Raw genomic sequence first — 20,721 nt, 5'->3', positions numbered from 1 at the left:
TAGCTAATTGGGCGTGCTGCAGATCCCATTAGCCAAAGAGTGTTGGCTGGCGGGATTAGAAGATGGGCCTTTTCTGCAGTGGCCCCTGCTTTGTGGAATATCTTCCCATCAGAAATTAGGGGTGGCCACAATTCTCTTGGTCTTTCATAAGGCTGTTAAAACTTGGCTGCATTCCTGAACTTGGGACGCTGTTTGTGTTAAGGGCCCTTGGCTTCACCATTAACTGGCCTCGTATCCCTGCTGCTGTGTGGATTTATTTGTGATGTTTGTATTGTTTTCCAAGTACTTTTTATTGTTTTCCTTTTTTGGGAATTGCAAGCCACTCAGAGTTATAGACTGAGATGGGCAGCTAAAGAAATTGAAAAAAATAAAAATTGTGGGCTGTGTGACCACAGCTTCTCTCGTCCGCATAATATTGCTTTTATCTCATCTGCAGCCGCTGAGAGAAACAGAGTTTTTGTTGTTGTAGTTAAATGGTGACAATATCCAGTGGCAGCTCCCAGATGTGTAAAATCTGTTATGATTTGCCAGCCCTGATACTGGAACAAAGTCAACTGATCAGGAGTGGGAGGGATCAGAAAGGAATCCAATGGGTGAATCAGGATGATGCAAACATCTTCCCTTCTCTTCGATTTCTTGATTGTCCATCATGTTTGGCTATTTGCTCCCCAGAAAGCTAGACAGCGATGGATGAGTATAAGAATGAAATTATTATTATAAGGAGGAAGAGTCAGTTTGGTCTAGTGCAGGGGCAGTGGTGGGTTTCAAAAATCGTTCGAACCTACTCTGTGGGTGTGGCCTCCTTTGTGGGGGTGGCTTGCTGCCCATGTGATCGGATGGGGGTGGCTTGCCGCCCATGTGACCAGATACGAAGATGCCGACGACACTTGTCAGAACCACCTCAAATTACCTCACACACAGCACTGGCATGCATAAGAATATGATGTAAACTTGTTTTTTAGAAGGCATCTTTGGTTTGCGTTAAAACAACTTCAACACACGCAATGTTCCGATTGCACCACAAACGCAGTAGTCATCCTTACCTTTCACAGAGGCACTGAGTTTTATAAATATGAGCATGATAGTGTAGAATAATCATATCTAATGACCAGTGGTGGGTTTCAAAATTTTTTGGAACCTCTTCTGTAGGTGTGGCCTGCTTTCCGGGTCCATTGGTGGAACCTCTTCTAACCGGTTCGGTAGATTTGACGAACCGGTTCTACTGAATAGGTGTGAACTGGTAGGAACCCACCTCTGTGCAGGGGTCTCCAAACCTGGCAACTTTACCACTTGTGGACTTCCAGAATTCCTCAGCTAGCGCTGGCTGAGCAATTCTGAAAGTTGAAATCCACAAGTCGTAAAGTTGCCAAGTTTGGGGATCCCTGGTTTAGTGGTTTGAGTTGACCATGCTAGAAAGTGGGAGGTTGTGAGTTCAAGTCCCACCTCAGCCATGAAACCCAACTGGATGACCTCAGGCCAGTCACTTTCTCTCAGCCCAACACACCTCACAGGGTTGCTGTGAGGAAAATAGGAGGAGGAAGTTAAAATACAATTCAATACCATACAATAGCAGTGTTGGAAGGGACCTTGTAGGTCTTCTAGCCCAACCTCCTGCCTAGGCAAGAAACCCTATACCATTTCAGACAAATGGCTATCCAACATCTTCTTAAAGACTTCCAGGGTTGGGGCATTCACAACGTACGTTGGATAGGCTCCTCCCCTTGAGTTACTTGCAAAAATAATAAAGGTGGGATACAAATAAATAAATATTTGTCAAGCTTGTTGGCTCAAACTCAGCAGAAGCTGACCCAGGACCCCATTCCAGCCCAGCAAGATAAGAATCTTTATTGTATTAGGAAGAAGTCATTTTAAGCCCTCAATTGCCCTCTGTCAATATAAGAATGTTGTCCTTGTTTATACATGTTACAGTTTAGATAGGAGCTACGTTTTTCCGCCTTCCCCATGGCTTTACAGAGGCTGTGCTTTCCACTCTGTGGACTCCAGTACAGTTGATTGTTGACATAACCGGCATTCCTGCTTTGTAATTCTCCACATAACTCCCTCAGAAATCACGCTACCATGAAATTGCCTAACAGAGAAATTGTGTAGCAAGTGTAACGGTGAAACTCTCAGACCACCCGTCAACCCAGCTGGCCTCCTAAATACAATACAATACAGAATGTTGCAGGAGGGGACTCTACGAAGAGAATGGGAGAAAACTCCAATATAATAATAATAACCTTTCCCAGTCTCGCTGTCAATCAATGCATTATGGCAGAAGGGGAATATAAATAGGTTTCCTGTTTATGAAGCATGTTAACTGAAATCAACAGGACTTAAGTAACTTTTAACTTTTTGGGGGGGGATCCAAGAAAGAACAAGAACATTCTTGGACTATTGATTTGGTTGTTGTTACTTGTGAAGTCGTGTCCGACCCATCACGACCCCATGGACAATGTTCCTCCAGGCCTTCGTGTCTTCTACCATCCTCTGGAGTCCTTTTAAGCTCACACTGACTGCTTCAATGGCTCCATCCAGCCACCCCCTTCTTTGCCATCCCCTTCTTCTTTTGCCCTCAGTCTTTCCCAGCATTAGGCTCTTCTCCAGGGAGTCCTTCCTTCTCATTAGGTGGCCAAAGTATTTGAGTTTCATCTTCAGGATCTGTCCTTCTAAAGAGCAGTCAGGGTTGATCTCCTCTAGGACTGACCGGTTTGATCGCCTTGCAGTCCGAGGGACTCTCAGGAATATTCTCCAGCACCATAGTTCAAAGGCCTCCATTCTTTGGCTCTCAGCCTTCCTTATGGTCCAACCTTCACAGCCATGCAGGATGATGTCTGTTTTGTTGGCAAGGTGATGTCTCTGCTTTTTAATATGCTGTCTAGATTTGCCATAGCTTTCCTCCTCAGGAGCAAGCATTTTTTAATTTCTTGGCTGCAGTCTCCATCTACAGTGATCTTGGAGCCCAGGAAAATAAAATCTGTCCCCACCTCAATTTCTATTTGCCAGGAATTGAGAGGGCTGGATGCCATGATCTTAGTTTTCTTAATATTGAGTTTCAAGTCAACTTTTGCACTCTCCTTCTTCACCCGCATTAAGAGGCTCTTTATAGTTCCTCTTCACTTTCTGCCATTAGAGCAGTATGTTAATGGAAATCTGAGATTAATAAAAGCCAGTTCTTTTCAAAGGCGGGTTGTTAGTTGGTCCCATGGTGAGAATAAGATGGATCTTTAACATAAATGGACCATTTCCTCTTATTCACTTAGCATAGAATGAGCTGAGTTGGAGAATAGCTTGAAAAACAGTATGTGAATTTGCTTATTAGTGGGACAGTTTGTATAACCATCCATCTAGGCAAGAATTAAACCGGTTTGGTACAATTATGGTAGATAGTTTTACAATAGTGAAACAGCCACATTGGGGCAGAAACAGTCACCCAATGGTGACCCATTGTTTTCACTGGAAATTTAGGATGTTCCTTTTCCTGATTATTTTTGCTGGATATATTATATGGATAAAATTATCAGAATCCCTTCTGGACAGATACAAAACAATAAATTCAACAATCTGCTTCCTGCCAAACCATTCTAATCTTTGGCTCTGGAAAAGCGTTTGATCATTTGCACTAACTTATAAACATGATTTATTTATTTACATTTACTTATACAGGCATGTACATTGTTAGTACATGGTAAAAAAATGCAGTTAAAACACCTGGAGCAAAATAGTTCTAAATTGCCCACCCACCAATTGCTTAATCTTAAATCTCAAATGACCCCAAGCTACATTTTTTTTGTGTAGTTTCTGTTTTCTGGTTTGTTTGTTTATTTATTCATTTTATAGTTCTTCTTAGATCATTGTCTTTATTTTCAATGTTTTGTTAATCACTGTTGTGTTTAAATAATTAAAAAAAAACCACCCTCAAATGGAAATATAATTCAACACTTTCTCCAGAACATGCTCAGGGCAGATTTGATTTGGGTCTTCCATAATATGAGCCGAGGTGGCGCAGTGGTTAGAGTGCAGTACTGCAGCCACTTCAGCTGACTGTTAGCTGCAGTTCGGCGGTTCAAATCTCACTCGGCTCAAGGTTGACTCAGCCTTCCATCCTTCCGAGGTGGGTAAAATGAGGACCCGGATTGTTGGGGGCAATATGCTAACTTTGTAAACCGCTTAGAGAAGGCTGAAAGCCCTATGAAGTGGTATATAAGTCGAACTGCTATTGCTATAATATTCCGTAATTCCTTATTATTTCCTACCCCAGCTCTTAAATCTCCAATTGGAGGTGAATTTTTCATTGCCCTCCTTCTTAAACGGTTTCCCATGGAAAATGATTTTTCCACAGCTGTGAGAAATATCAGAAAAGAGAAAAAAGACAGAGAAAATTTGACACAATTGGAATAGGGATGGACTTGAAGGAAGCAGCAATATTTATATCTGGCACATGACCAACATGTTACTAGACATTATAGCAATAGCACTTAGACTTATATACTGCTTTGCAGTGCTTTACATCCCTCTCTAAGCAGTTTACAGAGTCAGCATATTAACCCCAGCAATCTGGGTCCTCATTTTACCCACCTCAGAAAGATGGAAGGCTGAGTCAACCTTGAGACTTATTTTTTAAAGACTGTTTTATTAGTGTTCTAGACAGCTTAACAAAATGAAGAAGCTTTTTAAAACAAATGCTTGATCTGAAGAGGTCCATTGCTATTGTATCTTCTTTTAAATAGCAGAGAATAACTATACTTCCAGAAAGCACATCAATTTTAACACCATCTGTACAAGTATAGTCTGTACAAGTATAGTGTATACAAAGTTTTGTATTACAAACAATGTATATTATCTGTACTGTTTGCTGTTTGTTGCAAGGAGACAAATTGGTGGGAGGCAGATGCAGATTTTTTCCCTTATTTTCCTCCCCAAAAGCTAGGTGCATCTTATACTTTGGAGCATCTTATACTCTGAAAAATATGGTCCCGCTTGATGCTTAATTTCATCTATTCCCGCTGATTTTTAAAACTTTTCAGATAGAGAATGTGAAGCAATATGTTGTGTTTTCTTTTTCTTGTTTGCTGCAAGAGAAAATGAAGTTCTGATCATTGGAAAGTCTCTGGGTTTACTCTCAGAGGACTAGGTCAAGAATTCATGAAAGATCCTTCTTTTATCCAGAACTAGGAGAATATAAATCAGGAAGAGACTGGATTAGCAACTCCCAAAATGTGCATAGTAAAGCCCCAAGGAAGTGTGACCCGACAAATGCGCGGACGTCAAAAGCGCGCCGACAAAACCGCAGCGCTAAAACCGCGACATCAGAAGCGCGCTGACAACAGCGCGCCGACAAAAGCGCGCCGACAGAAGCGCGATTTAAGTTAAGGTAAGGTTTAGGGTTAGGGTTAGGTTTAGGGTTAGGTTTAGGGTTAGGTTTAGGGTTAGGTTTAGGGTTAGGTTTAGGGTTAGGTTTAGGGTTAAGTTTAGGGTTTGGTTTAGGGTTAGGGTTACAGCGCGCTTCTGTCGGCGCACTGTTGTCGGCGCGCTTCAGTGCTCATTCATCGGCGCGGTTTTGTCGGCGCGGTTTTGTCACCGCGGTTTAGTCAGGCGCGCTTTTGTCGTTCGCGCATTTGTGGTGGAACCCCAAGGAAGACCTTTCTGTTCATTTACTTACAATATGCTACAACTGTAGAATTATGCCTACTACATTTCTGTTGTCTTGATCCCAGAGTGTAAGTGAGACAGGCTAAATTGTTTTTAACCACAAGGATAACATTTTCTCTTTTGTTTTCACCTTGTCCAAGAATACTCTGTAGATATGTAAAATCTATTAGCCTTTTGATACCTTATTCCCTTGGAGGAAAATCAGATGAGTATAGTAGTTTAAAATAGAGGTAATACTGAGTGATAATATAAGGGCAGTTTTCATGCCAGTATAATTTTCTGCTGATTCAAGGACAGGTGTAGAGTGCTTTACCCCAGCTGTGGGAAAAATAACAAATCAAATATATTCAGAAATATTAGGAAGAGGAGAGTGACAGCTTTTATCCATTGCTGGTCTCTTGTTGTTAGCCCCTCAACGTAAACTAGGCCAGGAAGTCTACAAGTTCAACTGCAACTATCTTTTATTGATATAGGCTGCAGGAGATCTATGCAGTCATACCTCAAGACTCGACTGCTTCAAAACTCATCAATTTTGGTACCATTTTGACATGAAAATGTTGTCCTGGTACTCGTCATTTGTTTAGTACTTGATGTGCAGGCTGGAACTTGGTGTTGGCTGCCTCCTGACTCACTACCCTTTCCGGCTGAAACAAAGTGTCACGTGGCTTGTTTGGTATTCATTGTTTTTAGTACTCATCATGCCTCCTGGAACCAATTAACGAAGAGTACCGAGGTACCACTGTACAACATATGGCTCATAAGCCACACTTGGCCTGTCAATCAGACTTGGGCAGCTCATTAGCATTTTGTTTTGAAAAATAACCGATCTAAACATTAGTACTACCAGGATGGATCTGCCATTATTCCCTACTTTTTCATAGCCACTACCACCTTAAAAGGTACGCTTCTGAACATCTTCAACTGACTTCACCAACCCTGCCAGCGCCATGCTGAACTGCTTATTGGTGCCCTGTCTGCTCCTTTGTGGCCTACAATTATGGTTAAGGCATCAATGTGGTCCTTCCCCCTCTGTGAGTTTTTTCATCCTAGACTACAGCAACAAAATCTTGAAAACTAGCCTGGGTTTCCCCTTCCCTCCTACACCCCGGGGAGTTAGGGTAGAGCTGGCCTGAATTTTCTTGTAATATTTTTTCTTTGTTTCCCGGGCTTAAAGCATATTTTATTCCATGTTTTTATAACGATCTGTGCATAGTTTCTCCAAGATCATCTCGTTGGCTCCCTACATCAGCAACTAGCGTTTCAGATATATGTGATTCAGAAGGTATTACATTTGACATGGCTAAGCACATCCTCCATGAATTGGTCTGTTCTTCTTTTAAAACTGTCAGAATTCACATGATTTTCACAATTTAACTAAGCATTGTGGAAGAAGACACATTTCACAGAAGAGACTATTTTTTAGCTTCACGGTTGAACTGTGGAGTCCTCCTCTGAGCTTGGTTGTTTGCTTTCAGGCATTTAATCACCCAACTAGGTAACATCATCAATGTGATTGAGTATAAGGTTTATTTCCAGTTTATGTACAGTACAGTGGTTGGATTCAATTTTTTTTACTACTGGTTCTGTGGGTGTGGCTTGGTGGGCATGGCATGACTTGTTGGGTGTGGCTTGTTGGATGTGGCAGGGGAAGGATACTGTAAAATCTCTCCCCACTCCAGGGAAAGGTTACTACAAAATCTGCATTTCCTCTCGATCAGCTGGGACTCAAGAGGCAGAGAATAGATGGGGCGGGGCCAGCCAGAGGTGGTATTTACCGGTTCTCCAAATTACTCAAAATTTCCACTACCGGTTCTCCAGAACTGGTCAGAACCTACTGAATACCACCTCTGGTACAATAGTTTGCGCTATCAGTGTTGTTGGGAGTGTGGTTTTCTCCTTGGTAGTTCTTTGATTAAGGTGTAGTTTTCTCTCTGATGGTTTGCCTGGTGCTATGTCCCTGCCTATCTGGGTGTTGGCTATTGGAGAATGCATTCTGGTCTTTTTGTACCTTCTTATTATCTCTTTTGAATAGTGTGTAAATATGATTTATTTCTATGTGCCCATCGATGGCTGATCTGTCTGAACACCAAACTTCCATCTTTGGATTTCGCTTGTTCTAGGATGCTCAGTTTCCCAGTTGAAACTATAGTTGTCTGTCCATGTGTTTGCAATTAAGGAGTTTTCATCGTGTCTTCTGACTGCTCATTCACATTCATGGATGCACTGTGGTAGACTTCTGCCCATCTCTCCTACATAGTGGTTGTTACAATCCTTACACTATATATTGTAGATGACATACTTCTTTATATAGATCCTGAATCTCATTGCATTTCATCTCTGTGGACCACCCAGAGTTCTAAAACTGTGACAGAGGAAGATAAAACTTCTCTCTTTCTACATTTTTCATACTGGACCATGGAGATCATTATTCCCCTCTCCTGCTTACGTATCCTTAAGATTTATATTGATTATTTCCTAATATGATTTGATTGCTTATTTGTATCACATGACTATCATTAAGTGTTGTACCTTATGATTCGTGTTATGTACACTGAGAGCATATGCACCAAAGACAAATTCCTTGTGTGTCCAATCACACTTGGCCAATAACTTTTGCTCCAAACTACCATATCCATGTTCTAATCTTACATGGTAGCCTTTTAGCACCTAATAATAATCTTTTGTATGATGGACCTTGACGTGGTGTGTACTGCTCGGTGCTCTGTTTCAGACGGAATGTGAACTGAATCACCCTGCTCAGTAAGAGATATTTACATGGGGTATTTCTGTTAGATATGCAGCTTTCTGGGTTTCTTGATGACCTGGCATACCTAGATAATTCCAACTGTAATGTCCCAACTTCTTGGCAGCAGAAGTTCTCTACTCTACTGGGAGGACTTCTCATAAAAATATGAGATTCTTTTTCTGTGTCCTCTGGGTTGCAAGTATGCTTGGAGAGTTAGGAAACTTTGCAATTTACAAACGCTTCCCATCAACTTCCCATATGACTGACTCATTGGTTGCCCTTCTAGTCTGGTGAGGTTTTGTCGCTGTTTTGTTTGATCCTCCTCTGATCCTTCAGACTGGGTTTATGACTTGCCCACTAATCCGGGATGCTTCTTCAGAGGATGGATGGGGTGGGTTGGATTCCTTCTCTTCATGTCTCTGACCACATCTGATTATTCCTCCCCACGCCTATCTCTCTGGGTATTATAACATCTACAAGGAAACCACAATAAAAGTTCATACAATGCTTTCTTTATTTTTATTTTTTTTGCAATGTAATGTGTAATGTAATGCATTACATTGAATGTATACCCCCCCCCCCAAAGCAAACCCTTAACCAGGGGTGGTATTGACATACCTTCCCTACCTGTTTGCAAACGTGAGCGCATGCTCTCTTTGTTCACACATGCCACCTCTGCACATGCACACAGCCTTCTGCACATGCACTTTTGGCAGAAAAAGGGTCTAAATGGGATGCCATAGAGCCGGGGCGAGTGGGTGAAGCCACCCACAAATTCCTTTACTGGTTCGAGTGAATCAGTCCGAGCTGGTAGATTATCACCAATGATATGAATCTTGTCTTCCCAGTTCCAAGCACTTCTGCTCTTCCTGCTTGATTTTCCTACGGAGATCAACTACACCCCTGTTGATCACAAGGGAACATGACATAGAGGAAAAGGTTAAGCTCCCTCCCTTTGACCCCAGCTTAGCTCAGGCCACCCTCAGTAACGGATACTGGGAAAAAAACACCCCCAAACAAAACAAATAAATACATTGAGATGCAACCTGGCCCTAAGATAGGGGTTCAGTTGGTTTCATTGGCATCAACATACATTGTACTCATAGATTTGAACTCCTTGCAGTGAACTTCAACAGTTCTACTCCATCTGAATTGATGTTTATTTTCTTGTGTCAAGCTGTACATATTTAGTTCCTGTGCTCCCAGATGTTCACAGATCTCAGCAAATCTTCAGTCCCTTTTTAAAATTTCATCTGGTAAATTGGAGTGTGTGACTTTTCTCTATGGTGAAGGTCACAGGGGCCTTGGGGTGGGATTCCAGAACCCACCTTTTCCAAAGTTACTGGGACCCGTTATGAGCTCAAATTAAACTAATTCAGTGTAGTTAATATAATCATCCTATATGCATTTAATTTAATTTCTCTTTTGTCCTATTAAAAGTCACAGTTCTATGTCAGGCTAGTGCTGTTTTTAATGGAAATTTGTACAATTGATGTTTTTGGTTCTTATATTCTGGGTAGGTTTTCCCAGTTGCAATGTATGGCTGTGAAAGTTGGACCATAAGAAAGTCTGAGTGCCAAAGAATGGAGGCCTTTGAACTATGGTGCTGGAGAAGACTCCTGAGAGTCCCTTGGACTGCAAGGCAATCAAATCGATCAGACCTAGAGGAGGTTAACCCTGACTGCTCTTTAGAAGGCCAGATCCTGAAGATGAAATTCAAATACTTTGGCCACCTAATGAGAAGGAAGGACTCCCTGGAGAAGAGCCTAATGATGGGAATGATTGAAGACCAAAGAAGAAGGGGACAGCAGAGAATGAGGTGGCTGGATGGAGTCACCGAAGCAGTCAGTGTGAGCTTAAAAGGACTCCAGAGGATGGTAGAGGACAGGAAGGCCTGGAGGAACATTGTCCATGGGGTCGCAATGGGTTGGACACAACTAACAACAACAACAACATTCTAGGTAAGCCTCTGAGAATCATTGATTATGGGAAGACTGAGATGTGAAAAGTAAATAAATGAATGAATACATTTAATGGACTTTTCAAAGGGCTATGGAGAGTTACATGAAGTATATATTTGAGACATTTTATTGGATTTTTAAAATGCTGAAAGTAAGTTGAATATGAAGATTAGCAAATGTGTTTTGTTAATGTCTAACAAAATTAAAATATACAGTAGTATGCTTTCCTGTCCTTGCAGCTTTAAAGAAGGGTCAACTGGCAGTGTAGTTAGCTTGTGTAGGTAGAACTGGAGTGTATGTGTAAGGTTTGTGTGTATGTTGTCCTTTACTGTACCATCTGATATATAAGTAGTCCTTCATTTTTGTTTAGTGACCATTTGAAGTTACAAAAGCACTGAAAAAAATGACTTACGACCATTGTAGCATCCCCATTGTCACATAATCAAAATTCAGGGGCAACTGACTTGTAATTCTGATGGTTGCAGTGTCGTGGGGGTCATCTTTTGTGACCTTCTGACAAACAAAGTCAATGGGAAAGATTCACTTAACAACCATGTTACTACCTTAACAATTGCGGTGATTCACTTAACAGCTTTGACAAGAAAGATTGTAAAATGGGGGAAAACTCACTTAATAACTGTCTTACTGAGCAATGGAAATTTTGAGCAACAAATGTGGTTGTAAGTAGATTACCTGTAGCTCGGTCTGCCCTACGTTTCACCAACAACTTACCTTTACTTGCTACTTTAGAAATTCAAGGTGATAGCAATAGAACTTAGACTTACATACCATTTCACAGTGCTGAGTCACTGTGTCAACCTTGAGCCAGTGAGAATTGAACTGTGAAACTGCAGCCAGCAAACCACAGAAATAGCTTGCAGTACTGCATTCTAACCACTGTGCCACCACGGCTCACTTAGTGATACATGTAGTACTTCTTTCTTTAAATTTCCCCTACCAGAACTACTACGGGAGATAGGCAGGGAAAAGTGAGAGTGGCCTGTTACAAATCATCTATTAATTTCCATGCTACAAATCAGAGACGACATGTTTACTCAGAAACAAGTCCTGTATAGAGCTTTGATTAAGAATAGACTCTCTGGTTCCTAAATCTACAAAGTAGGGATAATAGCTAACTGTTCTTACCTCTCCCTTTGTATGCCGAGGCACTCCAAGACAAGATTACTGCTAGACAATTTATTCACAGTAAATTAACACACTGACAAGACCTGGGCAGCAATCCAGACTTCCAAGATAAGAAATACACCCGAGAGTTTCTCCAGCATTGGTATAATTAGTTGAATCCTGCAAACAGCCTCCTCCCAAAGTCTCTCCTTATATACTCTCTTGGGAGGAGCCTAATTACAACCACCTGGGTCCAATTATCTTCTGTATTTGTGCAGTTGCTCTAGGCGTTTATCTGCCTGCCTTTGCCTGGGGTCCGGGACCAACTCCCTTAGCTCCTCCCCACTGCTCCAAGGCCTGACGTCATGGGCACACTCCCTTTGGCTTTCACCGCTGCTCCATGCCTCAGGTACCTCCTGGTGGCCAACCAGCCCCTCTGGTCCCTGCTTGGAGTCAGAACCCTGTCCAGGGTCCTCCACATCTTTCAGAGCCGACTCATAGGGCACCTCGCTATCGGAGTCTGTTTGCAGCTCCAGCTAACTATAGGTGATAAGGAAATATAGACCATTAGGCCATTGAGAGATGACTGCTGTAGTGGAAAGAATGTCTTTATTAAGAAAATTTATATTGCCACCTACTCTCACAGGGCGACTAACGGTGGCTTACAAGGATATCAAAGCACAATATAAAAGAAATAATAAAAATAAAATAATAAAATAATAAAAATAATAACCCCCCCTCCCTCCCCGGTGACAACACATATCCATACCAGTCATTTAATGGGCTCCATCCTGCTCTGGGTTGGAATGGTGTGGTGGCCTAGAGGTGGAGCTCTTGCCTCACAACCAGGAGGCTGTGGGTTCAATCCTGGGTAGAGGCAGATATTTCTCTCTCTGAGCACAATGAGAATATATCTGCTGAACAAAACTCTGCATTGGCGACAGGAAGGGCATCTGGTCAGTAAACATTCTGCTAGCTCCATTCAGTTGCCCAGACTTCACCCTGCAAGGGATTATGGGGTCGTTAAAAGAAGAAGATGATGATCCTGCTCTGGGTTCCCTAGGCCCGCTGGCAGAACCACTTCTTCAGGGCCTTCCAAATTAATTTCTGGAGGGATGATGTTCCAGAGAGAGGGAGCCACCATGGAAAAAGCCCTTCTTCTGGCTCCTGTCAGATGTACTGTATTTTTTGGAGTATAAGACACACCTTTTTCCCTCAAAAAAGAGGCTGAAAATCTGGGTGCATCTTATACACTGAATACAGCATAGTTTGCTTCCCGAAACTCCGCCCCCTTCTCCAAAATGTCTGTGCATAGCTTGTAGGAAGCTTTAAGAGTGCTCCTGGGAGCTGGAGAGGATAGAAATGAGCAAAAAACAGCCCCATTTTTTGCCCCCCAGCCCCCAGCAGCACTCTATAAGCTTCCTAAAGGCTATCCATGCCCTTTTTTTGGACAAAAAATGGGCCTGTTTTCATGAAAAATGGACGGTTTTTACTTCTCCCCCCCCCCCCGGAGCACTCTACAAGCCTCCTAAGGGCTATTCATGCCCCCCCTTTTTTTGAAAAAAAAAGGGCCCTTTGCAAAAAATGGGCCATTTTGGGGAGGTTTGCAGAGTGCAAAAACTTTTTTTTAAAAAAAATTTCCTCTTCAAAACCTTGCTGCATCTTATACTCCGGTGTGTCTTATACTCCAAAAAATACAGTATGTCCTTAGGGGATGGGACCCGCAAGATTCCTTGCCCCCCCTGCTCTGGTAGGTTGGTTAGACGTAACCAGCAAGAGACAGTCCTTCAGAATGATGCTACTCAAGAGTTAGGATCACATCCTACCTAGACCAGGGCAATCCTGATTCATTGGCATGATCAGAGAGGACTTGGGGCAGACAGAACAAAGGTCTCAGCTCCACCACTTGTCCTTCCCCACATTAGAGAGACAAATATCCTTGGATAAGCAGTCCTTTAGGCAAGTCCGTTAACACTCTCCATGTGAAAAATGTTGTAACAATGATTAGCAACTGTAGTTACTCAACAACAGTAAAAGAAGAGAATGGCTTGCAGATCTTGTATATTTCCAAAGCGATTTCTACTGTGTACGAGGTTTTAATTTATTGTCCTGATTAGCTTCCCATTAGTCTTCTGTGGCTGATCTCTTGAGAGGCAGAATTATAAGTGCAGGCAGAAGAAAATGCCTCTTGCATCACAGCACATAGGCGGCTGATCATTCGCACATTAGTTTCACAAAACTGAGCAGCGTTCCCATGCTGCTCATATAGAAAATATGGACACATACTCCACCCAGAGAGTCATACTTTCCAGGCTTGAGAAAGTGCCAAACCACAAAACTCTTTGCTGGATGATGAACAGGGGGATCTAAACAATGAGTTATCTTAACAATAGCCGGCAGATCAAGCATCTTCTGCTTCTTCTGAGCTAAACAAAATGCAAATGCAAACGTTGTAATTGATAGCAGGATTGTATGTTTCATGATTTGTCCTATTACTGCCACACTGGGGGCCGACATCAACAAGAGTGTTTAAAATAACACTGAGTTGATTGCTGTCTCTTCAAATTGCACATGTTTTTCTGTCTCCAGTTTTTGGAATCTACATCAAGAATTGTGGACTTGGGAGGTTCAGGGGCTGCCTAAAGCATGAACTTCTGCAAGAAGAAATCAATACCCGAATTGTAGCAATGGATTATTGATATTTGATTGTTATTTACTAGCATTTGAATTGGAGTACTTTTTCAATAAGAAAAACTTGATAGAAGTGAGGTTTTCCTTCTTCTGACCCAAAATGTTACATGCAAGAAATCCGGAACCAGAGTTCTTCAAATAAGTACAAGTTTATTCCATGCTATCTCTCAAAAAGAATCCAAACTACCAATGGTCAAGGCAACTTGGTGGTAGATAAGAGCCGAGGTGGTGCAGTGGTTAGAGTGCAGTACTGCAACCCCTTCAGCTGACTGCTATCTGCAGTTCGGCGGTTCAAATCTCACCGACTCAGGGTTGACTCAGCCTTCCATCCTTCCGAGGTGGGTAAAATGAGGACCCGGATTGTTGGGGGTGATATGCTGACTCTGTAAACCGCTTAGAGAGGGCTGAAAGCCCTATGAAGCGATATATAAGTCTAACTGCTATTGCTATTGCTATAGATAAGAGTCAACTGAATTGAAGGAGGACTGGACTTAGACCTCTTGTGGGCATGAAGGGACTCCAAACTGATGACATTCTTGATTCCTCGATTGGGTTCAGCCTGGTCATCTCCTACACAAAATATCCAATGTGGACAATTTAGGGTACTTTGGAGATGTACTTAAGAGTGATGGGAAACTGACAGCTAGTCTGAAACTGGGGGAGGGATCAAGTAAGGGCTTAGCTTAGAAACCTTGCCCACTGTGGCCAACTCACCATGGCCAACTTGCCATGGGACAATATAGCAGGGCAAGAGTTACTCTAATATTGAAGAAATGACGGAATAAAATAATTAAAGAAAGGACAAGAAAGGAGAAGCACAATGAAACATGAATGACAAAAATTAAAATAAAATATTGTTTTATTTAAAATATTAGTTTAAGTGATTAAATTGAATGGTTGAATTGACTCATGGTCAGAGGTGGTATTCAGCCAATTTGGACTGGTTCAGGAACACCAGTAGTGGCGACCTGCAGGAACTGGTAGTGGCGACCTGTGGATGGGGGTCGGCCCGCCCTGGCTGCCCCAGCTCTATGCCGTGCTATTTAGCCATGTTTTCGAAGCCGTGCACATGCGTGCAAGCTGTGCACACGAGCAAAGTGCATGCATGGAAGGCATGTGTGGTCACAAAGCAAGTGTGTGCAGGTGTGGTACACACATGGTAAACTTCTGTGAAACCCACCTCTGCCTACGATGAATTGTCCCATGGTGAGTTGGCCATGGCAAGTTGGCCAAGCAGCTTTTCCCATTCTGGCCATAAGAGGCATAAGCTCTCCCAAGATCCATAAAGCCTTATCTGGTCATTCCCAGAGACAGGAAAGCATTCTAGGGAGAATCTTGTAATTTAGGTAGAGAACAATAACATTTAGCTATTTACGAGTGGCTCTGGTTGCTTGTGCCTGACAGAAAGACAGGGACAATGATCTGCTAATCAAAGAAAGATATCAGAGGCAGGGATGGTCATCTGCTTACCTCCAGCTAGGCTGGCAAATCCAAGAAGCATTTTCTTGCCCATTTGGTCATTAGATACTGCACTTTCATGGTAATTTTGCTGGACACTTTTTTTTGTCTCCGCACTCAGAGGTGGTATTCAGCAGGTTCTGACCAGTTCTGTGGAACCGGTAGTGGAAATTTTGAATAGTTCGGAGAACCGGTAAATACCACCTCTGACTGGCCCCACCGCCATCTATTCTCTGCCTCCTGAGTCTCAGCTGATCGGGAGGGAATGGAGATTTTACACTATCCTTCCCCTGCTACGCTCACCAAGCCACACCCACAGAACCAGTAGTAAAAATGTTTGAATCCCACCACTGTCTGCACCGAAATATCAAACTCCCAGAAGTATGCGTGAGATTATAAGGAAGGAAAATGTTGGTGAGAGACTGGCTGAGCCAGTGGGGAGGAGTCAAATAAGAAATTAATCTGGAATCCCTACATGGGCACAAGAGGGCAAAGTCTGACCTCTCTTGAATGTGTTGAACTTTATCTAGTCTGGCCTAGGAGCAAACCGCCAGTCTGAGAAGATTCCTTTGTTATAGGCTTGAGAAATAAAATAGCTAACTGAACTCTTCCCATGTTCAATCTGATGGTTTGCACCGGATAGAACTGTAGGAAAAGTGTGCAATGCACAAATCCAAATGTGGAGTGGCAATGTTGGTGGAAGAAGAGAAGTACATTGCCTGACTAACTGCAGTTGATGTTGTCCTCAGTAGAAGGAAAGAGATTTAGATGCACCATAACATTATTTGGGTTCCCTCTGCTTCATATTTCAAATGTAATCTCTTGTGATCATTCAAGCAGTGGTATGACACAGGTGTATCGATCTAATTCTCTGATAGGATAGGACTATCAATCAACAGGATGATCAATCTCCCAGGATTAATTTCATAGATGTTGCATTATTATAATTGAGGATGTTGATGATGATGTCTGGATTATAGCAAAGATTACCTTTAGAAAGAGGACTCACTGAAGAAGAACCTAATGCTGGGAACGATTGAGGGCAAAAGAAGAATGAGACGACAGAGAATGAGTTGGCCAGATGGAGTCACCAAAGCAGTAGCCATAAGCTTAAATGGACTCCAAGGGATGGTAGAGGACCGGAAGGCCTGGAGGAACATTGTCCATGGGGTTGCGATGGGTCGGACACAACTTTGCAACAAACAACAGCAAGAAGAAAGAAGCATCTATGAAAGTCTCCTGAATGGTCCTGTCAGAGTGAATAACAACAACAACAACAACAACAACAACAACTTTCTCTTCCAATAAGTTCTGGAGATGTCACCAGAAGCTTATTTCATTGTCTCCGTATGCAATCTATGAAGGGGCAATGGAAAAACATATTTCATGGAAAAGCACTAAAATGAATTATATCGGGGCTGTCATGACATTAAATTGTATAGAACATGTCATAAATTGGGTTCTACTGTGATGGCCTTCACCCATGGAGAGGTGGTTGATGAGTGGAATATTCTCAGATGGCTCCCTTTTTGTCTAGTTGTGGTTGAAAGAGATACTCTGTCTTTTCTACACCAGGTTTAGAGGGTAGTTGATGGGAATAAACAACACAAACCAACACCAGGGGTGAGGGCTGTGCTTTCAACTCCAAACTGTTCCATTTGAAAGCATTTTTTTTCCAAAAAGGGTTTTTGCAAAATCTTGCTGCTTTGCCAAGAAATTATGCAGAAATTGCTGTTTTACCATCAACCTGTGAAGATTTAATTCAAGAGCGGCATTCGTATTGTATTCCTGTTGGAAACACCAAAGCACTTCCAGTTTGAAAGAATTAACTGGTGACATCACAAATTGTCCAGGGGGGGGGTATGCCCAGTTGGGAGCTCCTTTCATGTCTCTGTTAATGAGCCCATCAAAGTGGTACCTATTTATCTACTCACAGTTGCATGTTTTCAAACTGCTAGGTCAGCAAGAGCTGGAGGGAATGATGGGAACTCACCCTGAAACACATCAGCACTAGGGTCTTGAGCTCATGCTTGCAGATTGTCAACCCAGTGCTCTAACTATGCAAGCCACCATTACCAATAGCATTGTGGTTGTACCTCTAACCTAGTACAACTAGAACTCCCACATAATTTTACATCTGCAGCTGGTCTGAAAATCTGGCCAGGTTTTCCATTGCTATTCATACTTTCCTCATACGGCCTGCTTGTGTGACACTAAAAATTCAAATTGATACTTGCAATATGAAAGTATATTTATTAGACCAATTAAGGATATGCTTATGTCCTTTGACTGTTTGTAGCTCAGATTCTTATAGCGAGTTCAGGCTTACAATAAATCTTTATATTCATTTGAATTGCTGGGATTTTTTTATTTTTTCTGCATATGACAGATACTGCCGATACTGGAGACCCCCTAAAGGCAAGTGTACACAACAATATTATTATTATTATTATTGTTGTTGTTGTTGTTGTTGTTTTTAATATTATTTGGTAAATCTTCATTTCTCCTTATTTTTCTTAACGTGGATTTTATTTTTTGAACCCATCACAGTTCAAATGGCTGCTCGCTTTTTGATAATGCATCATGGAATTCAAGCACTGGCAAAACCGTCTGTTCTCCCTTCCAGAATATGTCACGCGTAATCTGCATAAGTTTCCCCATCCTTATGTTGTTTTTAATACCAGAATGATGAAACAAAATTAGGAGCCCTATCAAAATAGGGATAGGAAGAAAAAGCTACAGGCGGTATTCAGCCGAACCGGTAGTGGAAATCATGGGTGGACCTGCCCACCCGCTCTGGCTCTATGCCTTCCTATTTAGGCACATTTTAAAGCCATGCGTGGAAGGCCAAGCACATGGGTGGATGGGGCATGTGCAAGCAAAGCATGTGTGTGCAATGCACATGCTCACATGTGTGAACTGGTAGGGAAAGTAAGTGAATACCACCCCTGGAAACAGCCTTCAGGTGCAGAATACTTAGAGACTGGACACAGCCTTCTCCTTCCTTGGAATGAATAGACTTACAGTTTTGTTCAAGAACAGTTTGCTTTGCATATTCTGTTTGGATAACTGGATCCAGGGAAATTATGATTAGTATCTTATGTCAGATGTCTTCCTGAAACATTGCTGCTTTGTTTTACAGTGAGAACTGCCCATTCTCCCTCCCTGCCTCCTCCACCGGCCTGTTTCTTCTCCTTTGGCCCAAATACTTAGGTTTCCTCCAATTATTATATTTTAAACCTCCCCACTCCATTTCCTATCCTGGGAGACCCAGGGAGAGGGGGGCTATATATTTGTCCATGCGTGAGAAGAAACAGAACTGCCTGAGCTACTGGTGGTTTCAAAAGGCTGCCCATAAATTATGCCATCAAGGCTCCCAGTGGGTGGGATCTCCAAGTGATGCTCACTTTCCATTGCTGACAATCAGGGGCCATTATTTGGACGGCTGCAACACGTTCCTTTTTTTGCCTTTATTATTCTTCCACTGTAACTTGACTTAGGCTCAGGAAGAGGAAATCCAGAGGCTTAATTGAAGCCAATCAGCAAAAGGTCATGGGCTAATATTTAACAGACCAAACTTCAAGGCAAGCACAAAGGAAAGGCATATACACCCCCCCCACCCTTCAAATAAAAAGGTAAGGATTGTAACTGGATTAGGGAGACAAGGCGCACCTGGATGGGCAAATGGATTTGGAGCTCCAAAGGAGAGAGAGAGAGAGGGAGAGAGAGAGACCGCTCGGGAGTTATAAAATTAAATGGGAGTTTTGTTTAAATTACTTGTTTCCCATTCCTCTTTGTAACTCGTGTCGAAGAAGGTTTTTGTTGCTTAGTGCAAATGTTCGGGGGGTTGTTTTAATGGTGCTTGTAAGAACAAACATAATGGGGAAAACATGAGCATTTTCCCAATAAGCCAAAAGGTAAGTTAGGTCCAGGGGTTACTTAAATGTGTGGATATTAAACCGTCACAAGATGTGCGTACCAATATCGCCACGTGGATGAGCTTCCCAGACCCCATTTTTTTGAAGAAGAGGACTTCATGACATGATTCCCCTTTACCCGAAGGCTGCTAGGCTAACCCTATCAGAGCCAACGTCTCTCCATTTAAATTTGGAGAAACAAAGTTGCATTAAATTAAATTGTATTTATTTATTTATGACTTATTTATTTATTTGTCAACAAGTACAGGGAAACAAGTATGAAAACACATGAAAAAAATGGCACAAATAAATGGATATAAATAAGCAAAACATAGCCATAAACACATAAAAGAGTACATATAAAAGGGACAGTAGTACAGGGATGGTAGGCACGCTGGTGCACTTATGCACGCCCCCTTAGGGTCCTCTTAAGAAATGCGTAAGGTACACGGTAGACAGCTTAAGGTAAAAGGTATGGGGCTTAGAGGAACTAACAACAGGATCAGGTAGGGTGTGCCACACATTTACTACTCTATTGCTGAAATGATTTTTCCTGCAATCAAGATTAGAACGGATTAATTAATTAATTGCAGGAAAGTCCCAATCGGTGATATGTACAGGTAATTCTTGACTTGCAACCATAATTGAATCCAACATTTCCGTTGCTAAATGGGACAGCTATTAAGCGGGTTTTGCCCCATTTTACGACTTTGCTTGCTACAGTTTTTAAAGGAATCACCGCAATTGTTAAGTTAGTGACATGGTTATTAAGTAAATCTGGCTTTCCCCTTTTGTTTGTCAGGAGGTCGCAAAAGTTGATCACATGATCCTGGGATATTGCCACTGTCATAAATATAAGTCAGTTGCCAAGTGGCTGAATTTTGATCACATGACCATGGGGATGCTGCAATGGTCATAAGTGTGAAAAATGATCATAAGTCACTTTTTTTCAATGCCATCGTAACTTTGAATGGTCACTAAACAAACTGTTATAAGTTGAGGCCTATCTATATCATACACAAAATTCACCTATACATTTTAACCAGGAGAACAGCAACATGGTGCAGCTTTCAAGTTTTAACATGATCATGGGGATGCTGCGATGGTTGTAAGTGTGAAAAATGGCCACAAGCCACTTTTCTCAGGGGCATTGCAACGTTCAGTGAACAAA

This window comes from Thamnophis elegans, chromosome 8, assembly GCF_009769535.1.
Source record: "Thamnophis elegans isolate rThaEle1 chromosome 8, rThaEle1.pri, whole genome shotgun sequence".
Classification (NCBI taxonomy): domain Eukaryota; kingdom Metazoa; phylum Chordata; class Lepidosauria; order Squamata; family Colubridae; genus Thamnophis; species Thamnophis elegans.
Note: the sequence above shows the minus strand (reverse complement) of the source record.